At 39.9% G+C, this 20,000-nt stretch overlaps 1 protein-coding gene and 1 long non-coding RNA gene across 7 annotated transcripts in view; one reads left to right on the top strand and one right to left on the bottom strand.

The window, feature by feature from the left end:
• Positions 1–8,967, top strand: part of LOC135097499 (uncharacterized) — a 9,950-nt gene extending 983 nt beyond the window's left edge. Inside the window, exons 2-3 of the long non-coding RNA XR_010265753.1 lie at positions 3,232–3,357; positions 8,699–8,967. This is a non-coding gene — a long non-coding RNA (uncharacterized LOC135097499). The remainder of the gene's footprint in view (positions 1–3,231; positions 3,358–8,698) is intronic.
• The window catches only part of LOC135100026 (trace amine-associated receptor 8a-like), a 185,968-nt gene extending 170,359 nt beyond the window's left edge, over positions 1–15,609 (bottom strand). For 5 of the 6 annotated variants that reach the window (XM_064002869.1, XM_064002863.1, XM_064002867.1 and 2 more), the window contains exon 1: positions 14,994–15,599. The gene's annotated coding sequence lies outside the window, so the exon portion shown is untranslated. Of the gene's footprint in view, positions 1–14,993 lie in introns of all 6 variants that reach the window. The other variant, XM_064002866.1, reaches the window with a different exon arrangement.
• Between the last annotated feature and the right edge of the window lie 4,391 nt (positions 15,610–20,000).

Here is a 20,000-nt window from a genome sequence, read left to right as displayed (position 1 = left end):
TGCCTGAAGTTTAAGACACTGAGCCAATGTAAATCCTTCCCAGTCACTCCACAAGTAGCGTCATCTGTTTGTCACCTGCTTCTCTCATTCTTGTTTTGCTGCCACACTTTCATATCGATAAGGAACATTTACAAGATAAAGTACTTGCTTCAGTTAGGAAAGTGCATTTGTTTAGACTAAGAGGAGGGCTTTTTCTTTTCTTTCTTTCTTTTTTTTTTTTTTTTTTTGCGTTGTAAATATTGTAGTTCGTTATGTAAATGCGTCAAAGAGACATTCTTAAGACTACCTTACCCTCATATCAGTAAAGTCTGCAGCACAGGGTACTTCCTTCAACCAACTAAATGCATCTCTTCACACTAAAATGAACCGTGATTGTCTTTATGACTGTTAATATAAAAACTTCTAATACAAGAAAAACAAAAAAAAACATGCACAAAGAAAGCTCCTCCTTACCAGAATATTCCAAGATAACTCAAAATATAAGTTCTGAAGATGTTTTAAGACTAATGAAAGTGAAGTGAAGTGAAGTGAAGTTTCTCCATTAAGATGACTTCTGAAAGTCTTTAAAGCTATTAAATGTGAAAGGAAGGACAGGAAATGGTAGGGAAGTGTGTTCAAGTTCACCAGCACTGAAGAATTCAGTTCATCACAGAATTACATGGAAATATTGCGAAGCAGCTAATCGAGAGAGAGAGAGAGAGAGAGAGAGAGAGAGAGAGAGAGAGAGAGAGAGAGAGAGAGAGAGAGAGAGAGAGAGAGAGAGAGAGAGAGAGAGAGAGAGAAGGGGAGAGAAAGTGAGAGAGAAGATTCACTAGATGGCAGAATTATGAAAGCATTCAGTGTAGGAACTATGCAAGACACCTCGTTATATGCTGCAGCATATGTTACAGACTGGCAAACACACTCATCACAACGATAAAAAGTAGTAAGAAAGAATCTGCTTTTCATTATGCTGCTCAGTTGCCCAGAGATGTAATGTCATAGTTTAAGAAATATTTGACAGAAAAGCAACATCTGGCAACGAAACTTTACACTTCCATTTATTCTTGGTCTTTGAAGAACTCGTCATATAATTTGTGCAAACAGTAATTTCAGTCGATTCATAGTTATAGAGTTCAATTGAATTAATGGTATTATTACTTGCAAGAACTGTACTTCATAAAATGCTAACGTAAAATTTAGCCAATATCTTCACTTTTACATGTTTTTTTTTTTTCACATATAAACTCTGAAATTCTTATTGTGTATTTTCTTGCTTCTTACGACAGGTGTTCTTTCCAGTTACGAGAATCAGGACACCTCTGGGAAAAAAATTATTATATATATATATATATATATATATATATATATATATATATATATATATATATATATATATATATATATATATATATATATATATATATATATATATATATATATATATATATATATATATATTTTTTTTTTTTTTTATGACCCTTTCTTTGACTTTTACCAAGTAATATACTGCAGCACATGTTACACAATGGCGGCACAGTCACTGGAGCGAGAGAAAAACAGCAATTAAGAAATTGGCTTTTATTATGCCGCATACTTTCCCAGGCCTGCGATGTCTTTTCTAAAATATTTATGAAAAAAGCAGCATCTGGGAGCAACCTTCGCAAATTCTTTAATTTTCTTCTTGATCTTTGCAGAACTTTCAATATAAAGCATTACATTAATCTAAATATTAGTTTAATTTAATTTAAAGATAGAATAAATTTAATTTATGTTACATTTGTACTTCATAAAATACGAATCCAAAAAAATAATTTGATCTTTGCAGAACTCTCAATATAAAGCATTAAATTAGTCTAAATATTAGTTTAATTTGATTTAAAGATAGAATAAACTTAATTTATGATATTACTACTTGTTACATTATTCTGTACTTCATAAAATACAAATGCAAAAATGTAATAGGTATCTTCACTTTTACATTTTAACATATAAATTCTGAAATTCTCTGTTGACTAAATTTTTTACTTTCCTACGACGTGAACTCTTTCGAATTACCTCCGAAACATTTTTTTTTTCTTACTCTTTCTTTGATTATTTTTAGAAATAAGCTGAGGAACCTTTTCCTTTCCTTTTCTCTCCTCGCCAACTAGTCTCCCTTACACTTAAGAAAAAAATATATAGAAGCTTCTTATTTGTGATGCTATCCGGACCTCCCTTTTCTACGGTCCTGTTCTGCTCCTACATATGTGCCGCTACCCTGACCATTCATTCCCACCCATAACCATCCCCCAGTCCCATCTCCGCCCACAAAAATCCCCAGTCCCCTCCCCAACCCCATTCCAACCCTTCCCCTGTCTACACTGCACAGATGAATGTGACTGATTTATTCCACTGTTTTTTGTTTGTGTTCATTTTTCATTTTTTCCTCTCGTGCAGTTTTACAGAACTAAGCCTGTGCAAAAAAAAAAAAAAATATTAAAAAGAGGATTGAGAGATTCCCGGAAAAAAAACACGGAATAAAAAAAGATACATAATTTCATAATTTTATAAATATCATGCACTTCGTTTCATGCTGTGCAAGTGCGGGGAAAGAGGATTATGGGAGGGAGGTGGTATATGATGTGTGGGAGGTAGGGGTAGGAATAAGAGAGAGAGAGAGAGAGAGAGAGAGAGAGAGAGAGAGAGAGAGAGAGAGAGAGAGAGAGAGAGAGAGAGAGAGAGAGAGAGAGAGAGAGAGAGAGAGAGAGAGAGACAGACAAGCAGCCAGACGCACTCAAGCGCACACACACACACACACACACAATGATTGACTGATTGACTGACTGGCCGAGAGAGAGAGAGAGAGAGAGAGAGAGAGAGAGAGAGAGAGAGAGAGAGAGAGAGAGAGAGAGAATGTGGTAACAGCGGAGGCATGCGAAACAGAGCCAAAGATTGTGTAGGGCATTCGTTGCGGGTCCTCTCTGTGATTGCTGTGACAGAGAAGTGCGTGATACTGGTGAGCTACGGTGCGTCTGGGACCGATTTAACCCTGACTAATTGGCGACAAAATATCCTTGTTTTCCTGATGGCAATCATTCCTCATTAATTTCACATTACGTGTTATTGCATAAAAAGAAGCAATATTAATCACACAAAATAATAATGTAATACAAATAAGTTAATATGTAACAGATTCAAATGGTGTGAAAATTTTTAATACCTGTTATTGACTTGTACATTACAACTTCTAAAAACAGCAATTATCCGCAGTGACTGTTGTCTTCTTGTCCACGATTCACGCCAATGCCCTCCCTTCTCTCCAACTGTACACCATAAGTTCCTGCCAATATCCTACAGTCAACCCCACATCATTCTACAGTCCTACATTCAACTACGGTCAGTCGCATAACAACCAGTCATGAGTTCATTTTCACATAAGAAAAACCTAGAAGTGAAAACGAGGTAGGGAAACTCAAGCTGAACCAAGTATACTATTATTTTATTTTTTTTCCCCACCAATTTTTCTCTCACCCTCTTTTCCTCTTAACGAAGAATGGACTGCTCCTGCTTCGGTGTGAGTTTTCTCTAGCACCTTTTCCACACGCACAGCCATCAGCCTCTAATTCGGCCACTAATGGGCCCTCTAACCACTGTGTACGTCCTCTCCTTTTTTGTCCACTTGCACCATAATCAACACTTTATATACCAACCCTTAACGGTACTTTTTCCCTTCTCTCTCTCTCTCTCTCTCTCTCTCTCTCTCTCTCTCTCTCTCTCTCTCTCTCTCTCTCTCTCTCTCTCTCTCTCTCTCTCTCTCTCTCTCTCTCTCTCTCTCTCTCTCTCTCTCTCTCTCTCTCTCTCTCTCTCTCTCTCTCTCTCTCTCTCTCTCTCTCTCTCTCTCTCTCTCTCTCTCTCTCTCTCTCTCTCTCTCTCTCTCTCTCTCTCTCTCTCTCTCTCTCTCTCTCTCTCTCTCTCTCTCTCTCTCTCTCTCTCTCTCTCTCTCTCTCTCTCTCTCTCTCTCTCTTTCCTTTCACTAGTCTTGCCAATACCTGTCGTCATTAGCTAATATCCATTATTTATCATCCATTAGAATGAAATATGATTATTATCTATGCCGCCCTCCTAAGAACTATAAATAATATTTTACCTATGTACTTTGCTTTCACTTTAAGTATGGAACATATCCCAATTATCTGATAATTCTACATTGAAATATTTTTTTATATTTTTTTTAACTAAAGTCTGGACCTATACAAAAATGTTGAACATTTTTCTGCTATTAAAAAAATTTTCCTCCAAGGTTACAGATAATTAACCAAATACAATTGTTCTTTTTAAGTAAAAAAAACATATCCAAATACAAATTTACAAAATACAAATACAAAAATACAAATTTTTTAATTGAATATTTTTTTTCACTATTTTTTAACAAAGGTATAAAAAACTGAAAATCTTTTGCGATTAAAAATTTTCCTCTAAGGCTACGGATAGTGAAATCATGAATAGTACATGAACATTGATATGAAAAGTATATATCAATAAAAAAAAGTGTTTTCATTTATTAAAATTAAATATGATCTATGCCGCACTACTAAGGACTGATTTTTTTTTTTTTCCTCATAAATACATTGTTTCTTCTTTAAGTTAAGAACATATCACAATTACCAGATTTTTATTTCAAAACTAAGGTCTGAACCTGTCCAAAAAAAAAAAAAAAAATTAGGTACATGAGCAGCCATTCCTTACCTACATAACGCTTAAGCCTTCTCTGTCTCACCACTATACGTTCCCCCTCACCGCTGTTCTGAAAAACACTATTCTTTATATACGGTTGCAGGTCCCACCACCACCACTACCACCAGCCACTATACTCACTAAATAATTCAGCCACGGCTTATCATTGTGGAAAAAGAAACGTTAGGGTAGAAATATTAAGCCTTTTGTAGTAGTACTGGTGGTGGTGGTGGTGGTGGTGGTGGTAGTAGCAGTAGAAATAGAAGACGTAGTAAAGGGTTGGTAATTATTGTTGTTATGTTGGTAGTTTTTTATCTATTGTCGCGCTGTTTTTTTTTTTTTTCGTCTGTTGCCTTTTATTATTATTACCATTACTTTTATTATCATTATCAATAATACTATACTACTCCTGTTCCTACTACTACTGCTACTACTACTACTACTAACACCACCACCACCACCACTACTACCACAACTTCTACTACTACATACTATTACTACAACTACTAACTATTATTTATATCACAACCACCACCACCACCATCACCACTACTAGAAAATACTCAATACTCCTACCCTAACGTTTCTTCTGCCACAATGGTAAGCCATGGCTGAATTATTTAGTGAGCATAATAGCAGGTGGTGGTGGGACCTGCAACTGTATATAAAGAATAGTGTTTTTCTATTACTACTACTACTACTACAACTGTTAACACTACTGGCACCACTACTGAACACACACACACACACACACACAACACACACACACATATCAAGGTGGCGAAGGCCCTAAGCAGCTTCCCCCTTTAGTAGGAAGCTTACAGGTTGTTATTGAGGTTTGTCCCAATAATATTCCCACCCTCCATCCCGCCCCCCTTCACTTTCTCCCTATCTAGTACCCTATCCTTCCTTTCTCTGCTCCCCTTCTGCCTCGTTATCTCCCTTATCCCTCCAATGATCCAACGTGTCACTTTAGTTTATCTCTGACGACGTGAATCACCTCCCCAGTCCCCTCCAGGAGTCTTCCCTTTATTGTTCTAATGCCACTATTTGGAAACACTGCCCTCTCACCACGGCTATTTTCACAGCCTACAGAGATGATTAACCGAGTTCTCAAGAGTGTTCCTCATTGTTAATATTGTAGAAATCTTGTTATTTTGTTACTAGAACCATAAAAAACATCCTTAAAAAGCCTTTTGAACGTTGTGTAGAACGTGTGCCAGAATACGGGCCTTACTTTAGCAGTTTGTTGGTCTCTGCCATAAGACGCTAGTGTTTTAGTGTGGCCGATCTTGTTTATCCTGTTGTGAATTTATATTTATGGCTGTCTTAGTCACTAGATTTCTCTCTATACTGTTAGTTGGATAACATTTCAGAGAGAGAGAGAGAGAGAGAGAGAGAGAGAGAGAGAGAGAGAGGAGAGAGAGAGAGAGAGAGAGTGGCAGTTCCTCTTATTCTTAGAAGACTGTGATGAGTGACGACCACAAGACAACTACAGAGCCCAACCGAGAGTAAACACACCATAACAATGAAACTTTTCTTCTCCAAATGTAAATAGATACTGTATATAGACCGCCCTTCATGATACAGAGTACATCCCACCCTCGGGGCTCGCCAGAACAAAGGCCTAGGTATTAGCGTGTTCCAGTCTTTTCCAGTGCCTGGACTATTCAATCACAATTTACAGAGGAGCTTACATAAAGTCACCTTGATGCTACGTACTTTGTTCACGCGGGACCTCACAACGCCTAAGGAATAAAATATGCTCTACACTGCACTAATGCTAACTTGTATGCTCCCTTGCACCACATCCCATGCGTTTACTTCATTGGAAAAAACCAACCTCCCCACACCGCACTAACTTCTTTTACATACGAGCAGACGCCAAACTGACAGGCAGCACTCTTCATTTTCATGCCACCGCCACACACGGCAAACATTTTCCTCGTGGGGTGTACATACATTCACAGATGTCTTGAGAGGGAGAGGGGAGGCAATTTTGGCTGCAATCTCTTGTGGGTGCATACAGCTATTCTTCGATGCATTGATGTGAATCTCCCGTAACAAAATCAATTTATATGCATATTGCGCTTGCTTGGTGTGGCGCGATAAGCAAACGCTCACACGCAGGCTTGGCTATAAGTACCGTGAGATTCGAACGGTGACATAAACCTCCATTATCATCATCGAGCATTACTTTCTCTTATCACTTACACTCTGCGTGGAGAGAGAGAAAAAAAGAAAAACAAAATACCGAGCAATTTTCAATCTCTCATCTTTCCAGGGAAAAAAACGTCATCCTTTTTCCACACATTACTCACACTAATGAAGAACATTTCACAGCAAGACGAACACACACACATATGGGAGGAAAGTAGATTTACAATTCCCACGCTATGTTTAGTTTCTTTTATTCCCTCCCCCCACCTCTCTCTCTCTCTCTCTCTCTCTCTCTCTCTCTCTCTCTCTCTCTCTCTCTCTCTCTCTCTCTCTCTCTCTCTCTCCCATCAGACTTCCCAGTTTCTCTTTATTTCCCTCTGTTTTCGCCCAGTACATGAAGCAGCAAAATACCAGTACATTATGCCATAGGAACGTAATCTGCCACACATTAAAATCCCATTATCATCTTCACCTACAGTTTGTTAAATAAAGGCTTCCTCCCCCCTCTCTCTCTCTCTCTCTCTCTCTCTCTCTCTCTCTCTCTCTCTCTCTCTCTCTCTCTCTCTCTCTCTCTCTCTCTCTCTACCGTTTCCCACTTATTTTTCCATTAACCTCCCCTCCTTCATTATCTCGTCATTTTCCCTCCCAACAAAATCGACTTGCACACACACACACACACAACCATTACAGCAACAAAAGGAATCCATTATATTTCTCGAATAATTTAACTTTGCGAGAGAGAGAGAGAGAGAGAGAGAGAGAGAGAGAGAGAGAGAGAGAGAGAGAGAGAGAGAGAGAGAGAGAGAGAGAGAGAGGGAAGGGAAGATGAGAAGACGGTATACATAAAAGAGGAAGGAGGAAAATCAGAAGCAGCAATATGACAATATAAAGGAATTGCGGAGGAGGAGGAGGAGGAGGAGGAGGAAGAGGAGGAGGAGGAGGAGAAGGAGGAGGAGGAGGAGGAGAAGGAATGGCTTTGCAAGAGGATCTTTCACTTGTTCCCTCTGCCGTCTGGAATCTAAGTAGGATTTGTTACCAAGTTAGAGAGAGAGAGAGAGCAAGTCAGAAAGCAAGACAAAGGAGCGAGGCAAATGGAAATGAGACGAGACAGAATGGATAGGGAGAGAGAGAGAGAGAGAGAGAGAGAGAGAGAGAGAGAGAGAGAGAGAGAGAGAGAGAGAGAGAGAGAGAGAGAGAGAGAGAGAGAGGAAAAGGGAAGATGAGAAGACGGTATACATAAAAGAGGAAGGAGGAAAATCAGAAGCAGCAATATGACAATATAATAGGAATTGCGGAGGAGGAGGAGGAGGAGGAGGAGGAAGAGGAGAGGAGGAGGAGGAGAAGGAGGAGGAGGAGGAGGAGAAGGAATGGCTTTGCAAGAGGATCTTTCACTTGTTCCCTCCTGCCGTCTGGAATCTAAGTAGGATTTGTTACCAAGTAAGAGAGAGAGAGAGAGAGAGAGAGAGAGAGAGGAAGAGAGAGAGAGAGACAGAGAGAGAGAGTGTGTGTGGGGAAAGGATGATAATGTATAAGGCCATTCCCAGCGTCCAAACCCTGTGTGTCAACATGTTTTGCTGGTGTTTGTTTACCCCATGCAAGGACATCGACACACGCACACGCACGCACGCACGCACGCACGCACGCACGCACGCACGCACGCACACACACACACACACACACATTCAAAACACTATGAAAATTATATACATGTAAAATTCTTTTGTTATTAAGAAAAAAAAATGGAAATTATGATGACGGTGACAATAATAATATTAAAAATAACAATATTGGTAATTTCCTGTACCTTCCAAACGGACTCAATGTTTCCCTTCCCTTTTACCAGGAGAGCCGCTGACGCTATTCGATACGGGCGTTGAGAACCACTCCGCCGCCAGGCTTTAGCACTCAACGCAGGATGGAGACAGAGCAGCTGTAGCCTTTATGTTCTTCCATCTCGCTATTTTATTTCCCTATATCTGTCTTATTCCTCATTTACCATGTTCATAAAAAAGTATGTTGTAATTATTTTGAACGTAGTATTAGCAGTAGTGTTTCTAATGGTGGTGCCACTGGATGTAGTAGAAGTAGTAAGTAAGAGGAGAAGCAGGAGGTGGAGAAGGAGGAGGAGAAAAAGGAGAGGAGAGGAGGAGGAGGAGGAGGAGGAGAAATAGTAGTAGTAGCTGTGGCGGTAGTTGTGTTTGTGGTTTTGACAGTAAAAGCATATATTATCATCACTTTTGTTAATGTTGTTGGTAGTAGTAGTAGTAGTAGTAGTAGTAGTAGTAGTAGTAGTAGTAGTAGTTGTAGTAGTAGTAGTAGTAGTAGCAGTAGTAATAGTAGTAGTAGTAGCAGTAGTAGTAGTAGTAGTAGTTTAATCATCACTAGCATTCCTATCACTGCAGAAACAAACCCACACACAGCCATTAGGCAGCGTCAACAGAATCTGAGTGTGACGCCGAGTCTGCTCCCCCTTCTCTTCCCTTCCCTTCCCTTCCCTTCCCAACCTGCCTCTAACAATAAATAGGCAGGGGGCTCCTCTGAGTGCAGGTAGGGGTGCGCCTCTCCGTCAGGCAGGTTTACAATGTCCTGCGTTATGCGAGTGGCTACGAGGAGGCTGGCGCAAAGGACTGAGGGGGTGGATAAGGAAGGGATGTCGAGGCCATTTCAGGGCGTAAAATTATGAAGGGAGGCTAAAAATATACCTAAGTAGTGTTCTTTACTCGCAGCCTGACGAATGGCGCTTCCGTGACAAGGTAAGAGTAAACAGATAAATTTAACAAGAGTGCAAAGTATAAATGGCGCGTTTAGGGCTATAATAAACTGGTCAAACAGATCAATCTTAATATATCATTCGCCACTCCAGACTGGCACACTAACACTGCCACACGCACCACAATGGCTTCCCATCACGGGGCCCTTGAGGAGGCATCGGGCGGAGTCAAAACAATTAATCAAGCGGGGATTACAACAACACTTCACGTCGCCATGGAAGGAACACTTGCCAAGCCACTTACAATTGCACCTTAATCATTTATGTAGTGCGTGATGAATTAACAATAACGGTAATATGGATCATAGGATAACCAAGGATCGTTGCGGCCCTAAACAAAAACAATAGTAGTGGTAGTAGTAGCAGTTCCTCAAACTCTCTCTCTCTCTCTCTCTCTCTCTCCTCTCTCTCTCTCTCTCTCTCTCTCTCTCTCTCCTCTCTCTCTCTCTCTCTCTCTCTCTCTCTACTGGCTTTGACATTCCGATTTCTTGAAGTGGCTCATGCTTATCCGATACCGATTTTGAAACTGACACACACATACAAAACCTCCATGTGAAGTAATACGGAGGACCATCATGTAGAAAAGCAGATTCAGCGTCCCAGCTGCCACGAATATGTAGCACCACACTACTTATACGATCCGCACATGAACTACGAGTATATCATCGCAAACACCTCCGCATTGCCATAAATACAATAAACATAACACATTAATGCTGACCACGCAGAAAATGTAAAACGTGAGCGGAGAATAATGTTGAATCAGTGGTAGAGAAGACAGTACAATATTATTACGACTACACCATTAACACCAACACCACCAACAACAATAACAACAGCCACTGCCACTGCTGCTGCTGCTACTACTACTACTATTACTACTACTACTACTACTACTACTACTGCTGCTGCTCCTGCTACTATTACTACTACTACTATTACTACAAGCCCTCCTTAAACCTTTGTTTATACATATCAGTACCAAAATTACGAAACACGTCAGTCACGTCTCGATAATAAATAACAGTTTCACCATGATTAGTGATCTAGTATTGCATTATTTCTGCAGGGCCGAGCTTGTCTCTCCACTCAGGCTACACGTTTAAATGATTCCATTATTGACTCGCATCATCAGTTAAATGCAGAGTTCTGTAATGTTTCCCCCAAGTTCATTCATATGAAAGCCATGCGATAAGCACAGAAACTTACACTGAGGATTAGTCGTCACGCTCAATGATGTGATATTCTCGGGCTCTCTATGGCTCGAAACTGCAAGTTCTCTGTGGTCAGTCTCACGTGCTACGATGCACGTTAAGCAGTGCAGGAAAATGAGACTGCGCTGCTCATGGTAAAGTAAATGTGAGGCTTCCAGACACAAAAACATATCAGAGAACACATCGCCGGGCTGGACTCTAGAAATGGTTATATATATATATATATATATATATATATATATATATATATATATATATATATATATATATATATATATATATATATATATATATATATATATATATATATATATATATATATATATCAAAAGTATCTGATACCAGTACTTCACAAATTATCTAATACCACTCCCATTGACATAGATGCACTGGCACATCTCTGTTCTAAATCACGCATAGGAAGAATATGGAGACTAAAAGCAAAAGACGGATTTGATTTTCTCTCTCTCTCTCTCTCTCTCTCTCTCTCTCTCTCTCTCTCTCTCTCTCTCTCTCTCTCTCTCTCTCTCTCTCTCAATTAATGGCTCTTTCCCTTGCTGTCCTCCCTCGTAACAAATTCATCGCAGAGAAAAGGCAGATGGTCACGTGCCGGGCATCCCCCCCCCCCCTCTCTCTCTCTCTCTCTCTCTCTCTCTCTCTCTCTCTCTCTCTCTCTCTCTCTCTCTCTCTCTCTGGCTATGCCATAAATTTCGGTAAGTACTCCAAAATGAAAAAAATAGATAAGCCAGCCACGAGTCCTATCAACTAATGACTCCCTCTTACGTGGCCGCGAGGGAGGCTGGAAACGGTTACTGTGTGGTGAGATCTCTCCCTCGGCAGTCTTGCATGATCCTACTTGAGTTCCCTGTTCCTGTGCACTCTGTAAGGAAGTCACATTTAGGCTCCTCAGTTCTCGTGTTGTAACTTAATCTTTCATTTATCCCCGTGGTTACTTGAGCTTCAAAGACACGAGCTTCCCTAGACCGCCACATGTTGCTGCTTCTGCCCATAATGATGAAGGATGGAGGGGAAGCGATATCGTAAATGTATAGAGCGCTTCTTCCTAATTAATTCCCCAAACATTCAATACAATGGATGGAAGGCGAGAGAAAGACAGACAGAGAGAGAGAGAGAGAGAGAGAGAGAGAGAGAGAGAGAGAGAGAGAGAGAGAGAGAGAGAGAGAGAGAGAGAGAGAGAATCTGTGGCGGTCCATAACAAACATTAAAAATCATATCCGATGAAGTTATAGTCGTATTACTGATGCCCACCCTTTCTTAAGGATTAAGGGCAATAGATGCACTGGTACATCTCTGTATGCAATGTTGCATCTCTAGCTGTCTTCTACCGCTATTTTCATGCTAACTGCTCCTCTGATCTTGCCAACTGCATGCCTCCCCTCCTCCCGCGGCCTCTCTGCACAAGACTTTCTTCTTTCTCTCACCCCTATTCTGTCCACCTCTCTAATGCAAGAGTTAACCAGCATTCTCAATCATTCATCCCTCTCTCTGGTAAACTCTGGAACTACCTGCCTGCTTCTGTTTTTTCACCTTCCTATGATTTGAATTCCTTCAAAAGGGAGGTATCAAGAGACATCCTTCAATTTTTGACTACCGCTTTGGACCCTTTTTATGGGACTGGCATTTCAGTGGGCATTTTTTCTATTGGATTTTTGTTGCCCTTGGCCATTGTCCCTCCTGCAGAAAAAAGAGAGAGAGAGAGAGAGAGGAGAGAGAGAGAGAGAGAGAGAGAGAGAGGGGGGGGGGGCCCAGGCGCGTGTGCGCACGCACGCACGCACGCACGCACACACACACACACACACACACACACACACAGTAGTAGTAGTAGTAGTAGTAGTAGTAGTAGTAGTAGTAGTAGTTAATTGACAAAATGTGTTCACAGAAAATATGGCGATTTAATCAACAACAATAAATGGTGAATAAAAAGAGAATAAGAACTAAAATATTTTGTTCAAATCAAACAATAAGTTCATAAAATTCATATTAAGAGGGCTAACAACTCCAATTAATTGGAACGAAAATAAAAAGTGTCAATCAACACAACATGATGGCGAATTAAAACACACACACACACACACACACACACTCCCAGTCAGCCACCTAAATCCTACATGGCCACATTGTGGAAGCTGTCCACACCATAAAGGTCTTTAACGTCAAAACAGATGGATGAGAAACAATGCCGGGGCGAACACTGCTCCAGCATTGTTGAGGCAGCTTCCTTCCGTCTTTACAGACGAACAGAATCAAATACTTTCACCTTCTCACTCAAGATCTTCAGTGACAAGACATTCATCCTACCTAAATTTACGTATCCCTTTCCCGCCTGGTCTCACAAGCCACGACCTTTAAGTGCTCATCAACCAGTAATACATCAACAACCGAGATGCCCTTCATTACCACCACAGCCACTACCACCACCAGTAAGACAACCATTGCATAGATACGAGCATGCTCCTCGCTAATTCAGTAACAAGGGATTCAATCACTCATTGCACCACCCTAAGCTACGCCCTTCCTCCTTCCGTCCCCCACACCCCCAGCCGCCACGCCAGCAGCCGCCGGTCAGAGCAAGGACATACACACACAATAATAGAAAATGACCTTAATTAAGATGTCAAACGGGAAGATCATCAATCTATCCCTTCCCCTTCCTCGGAGATATTAACAGACGCTCTCCTCTGTTTCTCCTTATTGCGTTGTTACTCATAGAAATCACAGACCGTGCTTTAAGTCAGGTAATCACAATTCTCTTGCCTGTCTGAAAAGGTGAAGGTATGAGTGATGTTCCTGTGCTGAGTAATAGTAATGCATACCTGTACGCTCAAGTATATTTACCATTGCCCGCCGATGGTAACCCGTGACAGGGGAGGCTAGAGGCAACTTGACTAGCTTTCCAGCCCGTGATCTTGTTACCTCTCTCTCTCTCTCTCTCTCTCTCTCTCTCTCTCTCTCTCTACCTGGTTGAGGTTATACATAAATCTATTTACTAACATTTTCAAATAATATCTGTATTCACTACCATATTGCTGTATTCAATTCAATCACTTTTCGTATAAATCTAAATATTCGTCTCACGCACTGCAGGAACATAGCCTCCCACAACTCCCTTCACCACACCCTTAACCAGAGTATATTTGGTATGTATTTGGATTACTATTGAAGATTTTTTTTTTTCGCAGGCACGGCTTGTTTCTTATTATTTAAGCAAAGACAAACAAATTAATCTTCAAAGCAAGGCCAAAATTAGCACGCAAGGCTACTATAATGGCCGCTGCCGCCCACACCCCTCACACACTTGCAGCGACACATTTATAAAGCCAGCGATTGTTTCCCTTTACAATAATGCCTAACACTATGAAAGAAATAGAGGTAACCACTTCCATAATTTCTTATTATTTTCAGCATTCGTCTGAATTCACCGAAATGTAAAATTAATGGAGGGATTTTCTATTATTTCACAGGTGATTCTTAGAAATATTTTAGTTACTCCCTTCGTTTTCTTTTATGGAAACAATAGAAAACTAATATTCAAATAGTAAACTATGCTATTCTATATTCTCTTCCATTTGGAGACATGAAACTCGCTGAAAATTTCTATACAAATTTGTGAAATTTCTAGTAGCATACATACATACTTACGAAAAATCTGAAATAATTTCGTGCTGCTTAAAGCAAGTTTCTCATCAAATATAAAGGTACACCCTGGCAGCGGTGAAGCCCTGAAAGATTTGTAAATGTCACGTAGCAAAGCTAAGTAGATAGAATATTAGTTAACGTAACTTCTACCATGACTTATTTAATAAAATATTCGTTGGTGATATGGGATTTAGTTTTCGGTGCAGCTCAGGGACTAATTAGTGGTGTCGCAAACCCAAAAGCATGGTGATTCACGCTGGTTATTCGTCAAATCGTCAAATCACTGTCGCAAGGTAAAAGCGATCGACCAGCGCCACATGCGACCGGTTGTAATGCAAGTGGATAAAATATTATGACACGCGACTCTACCTCCAAAAATGTCTGACGCTACAAAAATTTCAGACGCATTTTTCAGAATACAACACACACACACACACACACACACACGGGATATTTCTCTCCATACAATAAATACTGAAGCCGTAACAAGTACTTACCTTTAGAGGGCGGGGCGACGTGTGGCGTGATCCTCTCCTCGCGGTGGTCGTCAAGGCGTTGTTTCTCTGCCGCCTCATGTTGATTCATCACCACTCACTCTCTCCTATGTCATCACACTACAAGATATTTTCCGACCCATTGTGGTAAAGTTGCGCTCATGGCTATGAATAAAACTCACGGAAGGTGAACTTTTAAGACTAGTTTATTTATAGTGATTGATGCCTTTACTCTTTTGTTGACAATCATTATTTCTTACTCCTTTATCACATCTAATACTCCTTAGTTCGGTTTGTCACATCCTTAATTCCTTTATTTTCGTGGTAATTAATCGCATCCTTTGCTGCATTACCTCCAATGCTCTATGTTTACGACTTTATGTGCAGCAGCCATCACTTCTTTCATCACCAAGTCTTTCTCACATAAACTAGTCAGATTTAGCTATGCATTAAGTCTTACGGCACTGGAATTTGACACTAGTTAAGATGGTTACTAAATAAACTGAATATCGTAAGTCTAACCACACAGTTTATGCGAGAATGCACCTCACCTCTCAACTGTTGTTTGGGACGACTGATTCCTGCACCTTCCTTGCTCTGAATCCACCTTTCCGCTCACTGTGTCCCGGACTTCGACTTAAAGTTGGTCTCTCTCCCTCTCTCTCTCTCTCTCTCTCTCTCTCTCTCTCTCTCTCTCTCTTTTTTTTTTTTTCCTCACAACTTAAGGAAGGGTGACATTTTGAAACAAATAATTTCCACATATTAAGGGACTTTTTGTTTTAATCTATAAAAAGTCATTTAGTGCGATCTTCTGCTGCGTTCATAACATACAACTTCAGTTTTGAAAACGAACACCTGGGTACTGCTGGCCAGGGCTGCTCTCCAGGCTGTTCTTTTCACCGCCCTCTCGTTATCATCCAACAACCATTTCGTAATAATGACTAGTTACATGTTTGTTGCTGTTTTTATAAAATAATACATAATTGTTCTTGGTTTGTTCCTTCAAGGAAACACCAATCGTGTATTTATTTTCACAGGGCCTGGTACACGGCGGATGTGACCAGTTTTACTTGAGAAATGCTAGTATTTTTGATGTTAGTGCTATGAAAACACTACTGATTGAAATAACATCCTTCATACTGCAAAACTTACTGAAGAAATTAAATCCTTATCGTTATTCTTAATTTTAATTTGTGTTATGAGTAGGCAACATTTAATCAAACGAGGCTACGAGGCATACGTACCTAATTATAATCATGGTTTATAATTTTCTCGTTATTAATAATTTCGAATTGTGTGTATAGCATATTACTTGACCTCTGCAGCTGCAACGCCTACTCAACTTAAAACCTGTAATGGTATAGCTTGATTTATTATTATCATACATCGATCAAGTAGTTCTGTGTACTAGAATGACATGGCATGAAAGTTTATCCGAGCAGATATAATACATTGCAAGTGTGAGAAGGTAGTAACGTTGGAAGATGAGAAACTGACGCATACTACTAAATAAGCTACCTATATTTCTGTATTCTCTCTCTCTCTCTCTCTCTCTCTCTCTCTCTCTCTCTCTCTCTCTCTGCTCACGCTGCTGATGGAAAAAAATGTGAAAAAACTCAGCTCGTTCCCGTCTGTTGGCCTCTGTTAACAAGACTGTCCAGTAGCCCCGATATTTAGAGCACCTGTGACAGTGACTGAGGGCCGCTGCACCGCCGGCTGTCAACGTAGCTCTTCTCGTGAGTGTGACAATGACATGACGTGAATCTCAGCGACCCAGCGTACGTAGAGTGTGTCGTGCTTCCGTACATGCTGCTGCTGCCCTTGTTGTTATTGTTGGTGGTGGTGGTGGTGGTAGTGATTTTATTGTTGTTGATGTTGTTATTGTTGTTTTCTGCTTCTCTTCTTCATCTTATTCTTATTCCTTCTTCTTCTTCTTCTTCTTCTTCTTCTCCTTCTCCTCTTTCTTCTGCTACTTCTCGTTCTTCTTCTTTACCTTATTTTCGATATTCAGGAAATTAGTAATGAAGGATTCACACGCGGGTATAGAACATGACGTATTTCAAAAGGGAGATTTCGCTTGACTGAGGTGTTGCGTTATAAAAGTGTTGCCACTTGTTTGCAAATGGAGGGCGACAATTGTTCAATGATATCTCTCTTTCACATACTGCTGTCCACATTTTTTTTTTCATTTATTTATTTATTTATTCTTTTTTTTTTTTTTTATACGGAGAAAAATCATGTTACATTATATCTTCCCTTTTCACCTGACCTCGACCTGACGTATAAGAGATAAAAGTGATGGCAGTGATAGTCATATAAGCAGCATCAACAGCACCAGTAGTAGCAGCAGTAGTAGTAGTAGTAGTAGTAGTAGTAGTAGTAGTAGTAGTAGTAGTAGTAGTAGTAGTAGTAGCAGTATTAGTAGTAGTAGTAGTAGTTGCTGTTGTTGTTGTTGTTGTTGTTGTTGTTGTTGTTGTTGCTGTTGCTGTTGCTGTTGCTGCTGCTACTACTGTTGTTGTTGTTGTTGTTGTTGTTGTTGTTGTTGTTGTTGTTGTTATTGTTGTGGTTGGAGGTGGTGGTGGTGCAGGTGATGGTTGTGGTGGTAGTGATTTTGTTGTTGTTGTTGTTGTTGTTGTTGTTGTTGTTGTTGTTGTTGTTGTTGTTGTTGTTGTTGTTGTTGTTGCTGCTGCTGATGATGATGATGATGATAATGATGATGCTACTTTTAATGCTGTTGCTGTTGCTGTGTTGTGGTAGTGGTGGTGGTGGTAGTAGAAAATTCTGACCAGAGTTCGAAACGAACATTCTATCAAATCACGGTTCAAAAAGTCTTAAGATAAAAAAGTAGGAACTCGAGTGTAGAAAAATAGATTTGAGAAGACTACTTATCAAAATTATGAATATCCTCTTATCATGAAGAGATCAGCTGTTTGAGATTTCTAGTATCGCTTTATATAGTTTGATCTTCAACGTGATATGTCTGTAAACAGTTTATGCACGCACTGTGAATACGTTCCTATTACTTTAAAATAGTTTGGTTCATAAAGAAAAATCAGGAGCCCTGTGTACATACAGTAAGTGTGCACCAAGGAAAGGCAAAAATTATGATTAGTTCCTGGATGATGATGTTTGATATTTCATGTTCACTAAACAAAAAAAAAATTACCACGAAAACAAAAAAAAGGATAAGGCATCAAGCGAGAACACTGTGTGGACTAATACACTCGCGCCTCACACGTGCAGCACTATGGCGAGAAATCCTTTCATGAACCTTCCCCTCTTTGTCCTAAGTATAAAAAAAAAACACTTTCAAAGCACATGAAAAGAGAACCTGAAGTCTGGCTCATGTAAAATTTAAATGTTGAGCTTTTATAGTTATTATACAAACGTGGACGGACAACTATATTAATTTATAGTATTCTATTCAACTCCAGGGTAGTGGAAATGATATGGCGGGTGATGGAGAGACGCCGAAAAAAAAAAAAAAATTTAGTCGATGAATTTAGAGAACTGAGAAAACAATGTAGCACTATAAGTAGAATCAGACTTGATTTGTCGTTTTAAACTAAACAACGAACAAAAAATGGCTGGAAACAACAGCCTTCGAGAAGCAATAAATGTGGCTACTAGACTGGTAATACTCGGCGTTCAACACCTGAATGCTATGGTTCTCTCTCTCTCTCTCTCTCTCTCTCTCTCTCTCTCTCTCTCTCTCTCTCTCTCTCTCTCTCTCTCTCTCTCTCTCTCTCCATGTAACACTGGTATGAATAAAGAAATGGCTTAATACTTTCACCTTGTCATCCATAGATATCAGATCATGAATTGCTAAATAAACATTACTGTCATGTTACGCTGAAAATAAAATGGTCACCATCACCCTAACTATCACTGTGGGACACATTTTCCACATTACTTACGACAGGATAGGAGTCAGTAAGCACAAACCATTCGTGAATGAGAGAAAGACATACATACATCTATAGCTGTGCACTTTGACCGCGTATCCTTAATTGATCGAAAGCCGTTCTATAAATATGGAAAAGCCAACAGGTCTACCAGAGTCCCGGTAACACTGCAGTGTCCATGTAACACTGCATCATATATTCATCTCTATATACGCTCTTCATTACAAACTATAACTTTTTCCATTATCTCTCTTCCGCTTCATTTTTTATAGTTGGAACGCAATCATTTTCACAGCTGATTCATGCTAAAAGTGAAAATTTCCAATTTTGAGTTTTTATTCTCTTATACTTTTCTTTAAATTCAATTCAATAATACATCAATGTCTCGTAAAGGCTTACAGGTGTGCTGAAATTTGTTGTCATTCATGTTCCATATTCCATCGTCCGATAACTGCACAAGGCAATTCTTTGTATGTTTCCGCACAATCCTTGAAAATCGTGCCAGTTATGTGCATCAGTCTTTTTCGCGTGTTGTTTGTCTATTCAAACTTCATCTCAATTGCGTACGTATATAGTACCTCATGTTTTACTCAAGAATTTCAAAACAGCTTCCACCATATTATTCTCCTACCTCTCTAGGATCTCACAATTACATAACAAAGTGCATGCTAATACCTCTTTGTGTTGCAAGTATTCTTACAGGTAAGCTAGCTATTTCATTCTTTTCATAGTTTCATCTGCCTGACCTTTCACATTCTTATTGTTCTATTATTTGCCAGCGGTGAGCTTTCTCTCTCTCTCTCTCTCTCTCTCTCTCTCTCTCTCTCTCTCTCTCTCTCTCTCTCTCTCTCTCTCTCTCTCTCTCTCTCCCTTTCTCTTTTCTTTTCTCTTTCTCTACTTACTCTATCTACCTATTAACTTATCTAACAACTACCACAATACTCACTAGCATGATGAGTATCTTGGCAAGGGAACCAAAAAGTAAAGGAGACAAGGCCCATATTGCCTCTGCCCTGTCCGGGAATCGAACCCCTGTCTTTTCTCCAGTGAGCAAAAGTTCGATAACCTCTACCCCACCAAACATATCTATAAAGTCACACAAAAC

This window comes from Scylla paramamosain, chromosome 4, assembly GCF_035594125.1.
Source record: "Scylla paramamosain isolate STU-SP2022 chromosome 4, ASM3559412v1, whole genome shotgun sequence".
NCBI classification, from domain to species: domain Eukaryota; kingdom Metazoa; phylum Arthropoda; class Malacostraca; order Decapoda; family Portunidae; genus Scylla; species Scylla paramamosain.
The sequence above is the reverse complement of the archived record's forward strand: the minus strand, read 5'-3'. Positions and strand labels throughout refer to the sequence as shown.